The sequence below is a fragment of the Desmodus rotundus genome, chromosome 2 (assembly GCF_022682495.2).
Source record: "Desmodus rotundus isolate HL8 chromosome 2, HLdesRot8A.1, whole genome shotgun sequence".
In the NCBI taxonomy this organism is placed as follows: Eukaryota; Metazoa; Chordata; class Mammalia; order Chiroptera; family Phyllostomidae; genus Desmodus; species Desmodus rotundus.
This window is the reverse complement of record NC_071388.1, coordinates 9,150,503-9,155,481: the sequence shown is the minus strand read 5'-3', so window position 1 is coordinate 9,155,481 and position 4,979 is coordinate 9,150,503.

The window sequence follows — 4,979 nt, the reverse complement described above, 5'->3', positions numbered from 1 at the left end:
CCGCGCAGCGCCGGGGCGGGGCGGGGGCGGGGCGTCCGGGCAGAGCACGCCCACCCGCCCCTCTTCCGGGAGTAGGAAAATCGAGTGCGCATCCCACCCCTACCCACGCCGTTTTCAATTGCCGCCCTCCCTCCAGGCCTCGGCGACCCACGCCACTTTGCTCTCCTGCCACGTGGGCGGGGCCAACCACCCCTTCCCCCCCAAACGCCGGGTTTGCACTTTGAATTTTACCCAGAAAGGGCACTGTAGCTGCGCTCATTCATTCGAGTCATGGATTCATTCATTGACTCTTGCGTCAGGACCGCGGGCTCCGTGCCCCGCCTCCGACCTCCGGCCCCATACTCTGGGGACCGCGGGACCGCTAGCGGGTCTGTCAGCAACAACCACGAAGGAAATGCACAGGCGCGGTGACGCGAAAGTGAAGGCGGACAGGGTGACCGCGGAGGCGGGCGGGGCTGGAAGTGACCAGACTGCCCTTCTCACGGCGCTTGTCCCCACTCCAGGGATGACAGGGCCGCCGAGACCCCCGCGGGGCCCAGAACCCGCGTCCGATTCACAGCCGTCCCTGGGACCACCGCGCGGACCGGCCCGAGGACCCACGGACCCCATGTCCTCCCTAAGAACCGAGGACCCAGGCCCAACCTCCTTACCCTCCTGGGCGCACTCGCCTATGGGTTGCAGAGCTGACCGTAGTAAGCCAGCAGGCACCGAGCCTCTCCCAACAGGCCTGGTAGGGACTGACACCTCCACAGCGCCATGGGAACACTGAGGCACCCAGCCCCCACCCCTGGCCAGGGAGCGAGGGGGATCTCTGCCTCAGGGTGCCCTGGCTGGACCATGTGGCCCGTGCTCGCCCCACCACCCATGCCCTGTCTCCAGTTCCAAATCCGGCCTTCTGTGGGGTGGGCGCCCAGCCCTGCCTTCCTGACCCCCTCTTCCTACCGTTGCCACAGCTGAGGCTCTCTTGGTGGCTTCCCTTCCCCCCACCCACCTAAAGACCCCTGACATGGTGATTTAGGTCCCTATGGTGACTGAAGGCAGCACGTTTGGACCTCTCTAGTCCGCGAAGGAGGCGACTGCGGGGCTGGCAGCAAGTGCTGGGGTGGCGAGGAAGCAGGGCAGTGCCACGGCTGTCCAGGCTTTGAAGAGAAAGTTAATGATTGTTGATTAATAGTAGCTAATATTTATTGAGCACTTACTCTGTGCTAAACACATTTCTCACATTAACACATTTAGTCTTGTAATCACATAGAAACTTTGTTTCTTTAATATGATTTTTATTTTTCCTTTTGATTCTAACCGGCCTCCTCCAGCACCCCAACTCCTCCCTTAACCCTGAAGCCCTCAGGGAAATGAGGTTCTGATCAGTAGCAAATAATCTTGGGAACAAAGTCCTGGGTCTGTTGACATGGGCTTTCAGTGAAAGTGGAGATAACGTATGGGCCGCAGGCCTGCCCAGAAAAGCAGTGAAACCGCAGGAAGCCACGGCCTGGCTGACATCGGGGCGATGCACTGGCCGTCACCCCTACCCTGGCACCAACCAATCGGGAGGGACCACAGCCCTCACTCCCGTGGTCTCCATGATGAGTGATTTTCCCCTGTGTAACCCGTCCCCTGGAAGTCATCAGAGAGCCAGTCCTGTGGGCAGTAGCTCACCTGTGACTCCCGGCTGGGCCACTTCCTAAAAATAAACCCTCACTTTCTTTGCTGCAAGCTCCTGTTCGGGTCTTACTGGGCTTTGATGCCTGCAGGCAAACAGACCTCTTCAGTCCTGTAACACCATGCTTGGAAAGGGGGCACATACTAACCCTGACACACTCGGGAGAGGCCAGCACGGAGGCGCTACAAACTCCGAGACTGAACGTGACCACACGGAATGAATGACCTGAACACAACAGTCTTAACTTAAAGCAGACTGCGGTGGGAGCGGCCTAGGCCTGTAGCTTCCTTGACAAAAGTCCATCTTTACCCTAAGTGAGCCTGACATTGCCTTTTCGAATCTAAGATAACATACCTTGGGATTGTCAGAATAATCTCCTTTTTTCCAGACCCCTCAAGGCACAATCTCCGCTCAGTGTTATCTCGCTGCCCAAATACCACCGCTCTGCCAGTAACTGCTCCTTGTTAGTGATCCTATACACCCACCAATGTGAAAGGAATGTCTTCGTTTTACTCTTTGTCCAGTCCCAGAGATCTCCGCACTTTGCTTTCTCCCCGCTCCCTAACCCACCACCGTGGATCTCACGTCACCATCCTCACACCTCCTCCTTTCATTCTAGAGCACAAAATACGCTGTAAAAGTGCCCTTCTCCGGAGCACTTTCTCAGTTCGTTAGGAGTGTGCTTCCCAGCTACTGTCCGTTTGGCTCAAATATGCTAAAAAGTTCTCTACAGGTTTGCACAACCTTGTTAAAAAACAAAATTCAACCAAGTAAATTTGAGGGTCTAATTACCTTTACTAAGCAATTCCTGAATCAGGCTGCATCCCACCCAGTAACTGGAAGGGCACTGGGAGGGGCTGTTCACAATGGAAGGTCACGGGCAGAAAGAGGGTGGGACTAAGCAGTTAAAAGAATGAGTTACTTCAGGCAAGAATACCTTCCCTTGGGAGAAGGTAGAAGGTCTTATCAGGCAGATTATTAGTATTGATTAGTAATTTCCCAACTGATTGGTTTAAAATTCCATGGGGCTTATAGCATAAGTGACTTCACTTCCTTTTTTTCTTAACAATCTCCACAACCATTCTATATGGCAAGGTCATGGCTAGTGACAGTGTTGCTGGGCCAGAGCCCCTGGAGTGCACAGCAGCCAGCAGCCCAGATGCTGCCCTTACTGCCCTTCTCTCGTGCCTGCTCTGTGAGGTCAACCACCGTTGGCTCCTAGGAGGGCTAAGGGATCCCTCTGTGTGTGCAGCTGATGTCACCCCCTCCTGACCCTGATCTGTCACTGAGGTCCCTTGCTCTCCCTGGGCAAACCTCATTCTCAGCCCCCACCTCCTTAACCCTGCTCCTTGACAGAGCACCCAGGTAGACCGGGGCCAAAGTCCTGAGAAGGGCGTTTCGGTGAATTCACTTTCCCTTGGACTTTGGGATCTCCGTTCCTCATTCCCAGTGCCTGTGGTCCCCAAGCTGGTCACATGAGAGCCACCTTGGGAACCTGGTAAAGTAGCTAGGACCCAGCTCTGTCCTGGCCTGCTGTACTCTCTCATCTCTTCAAATGCTTCTGAAACCACCCAAGTTGGAGGCACCGTGGAGGCACCTGAGTTAATTAGGTATTTTTATAAGCACTGTCAATTACCAGTAATTAGCAGTCCAGGAACAAACCTCGTTCCTTGATGAGTCAGATAGTGCAGGCCTTTCAAGGTGTGGACCGTCCAGGTGATGGGTGGGCTGCCTCACCTCTGCATCAGGGCGAGGTGCAGAGCCCCGAAGGACCCCTCCCACTCATTCCCATGTTCCCCCAGGCTGCTGAGCAACCTTTTCCAGAAGACAGTACTGCAGGGGCAGCCCTGGGCTGAGTAGGAAGAGAAGGCACCCTGAAGGATCCTAGGGGGGTGGGGATGGCTGGTGAGGCAAGTGGGTGGGGTCCAGCAGAGGACCTCTATTGTGGTTTCCATGAGAAAGGCCAGGCCAGGCAGGTGAGCAGGATGAATATTGCCTGGTTGAAGTAATTTTGGCAGTCTGTGGGGCACCAGGGATGCCTCTAGCTGCCTGCCCCCCATCCGGGGATGGTTAAGGCAGAGGGTCAGTGCTTCCTGGAGGGTACGGGCCAGGTGGAGGCGTGAGTGGCAGGCGGGGTCCGGATCGGTGAGTTTGCAAGTGGAAGGCACCCTTGCTGTCTCAGAATTGGTGGCCCTGGGAGGGGCGGTTTCTCCCAGTCAGTGAGGCCCCAGAGGCCAGAACGTCAAGAATACAAAAAATTAGAAAGTGTAACTTTCTAATTAGAAACACACTGGGGTGAGCTCTGGACTTTGGAGCCACACTGTTCAGGTTGGAGTCCAGCTCCTCCAATGCTATCTCACCTTGGAGGGACAAGGTAGGTCGAGTCTTGGACTCAGTGTTCACATCTCCTCAAACGGAGAAATAATAATAGGAGCTCCATCAAAGTGGTGTTCAGGGATCCAGAAGACTGACCCACAAGGAGACTGAGAACAGAGCCTGACATGAGCCTGTGCTCAGTCAAGCTGCCCTTTCATTGATTCAGGTTCCCCCTGGTCCTAATGGAATGGAAGCTGGGGGGCCCTGGCTGCTGTGGCTCAGTGGATTGAGCACCAGCCTGTGAACCAAAGGGTCTCTGCTTCGATTCCCAGCCAGGGCACATGCCTGGGTTGCAGGCCAGGTCCCCAGTGAGGGGCATGTGAGAGGCAACCACACATTAACCTCTCTCCTCCTTCTCTCTCCCTTCCCCTCTGTCTAAAATTAAATAAATAAAATCTTAAAAAAAAGAAAAGAAGTGGAAGCTGGTGGGGGGGAGTCTGCTCTCTCTCCAGACTGATGGACTAAGCTGCCATTTTAAAGATTTTATTTATTTATTTGTTTATTTTTAGACAGAGGGAAAGGGAGAGAGGGAGAGAAACATCAATGTGTGGTTGCCTCTAGCACGCCCCCTACTGGGGACATGGCCCTTAACCAAGGCATGTGCCCTGACCACGAATTGAATCTGAGACCCTTTGGTTCCCAGGCCGGCACTCAATCCACTGAGCCACACCAGCCACGGCTAATCTGCCATTTTAAGAAGTGGCTGCATCCTTTCAGGAACAGTTTTTTTTTTTGGACATTTCCCAATTCCAGAAAGTCTTTCTTTCTTTTTTCTTTTCTTTTTTTCAGAATGTCTTTATAGGCAACAACTGAATTTGAAGCCTGGATTACAGGTTTGTCTGGGTTTTTTTTTTTTTTTTTTAAGAGTTTTATTAGAGAATTGTCTTTCTTCCTTTCTTTTCCAGAATAGCCAAGATTTTTTGCACCTTTCAAGCACTTTGGC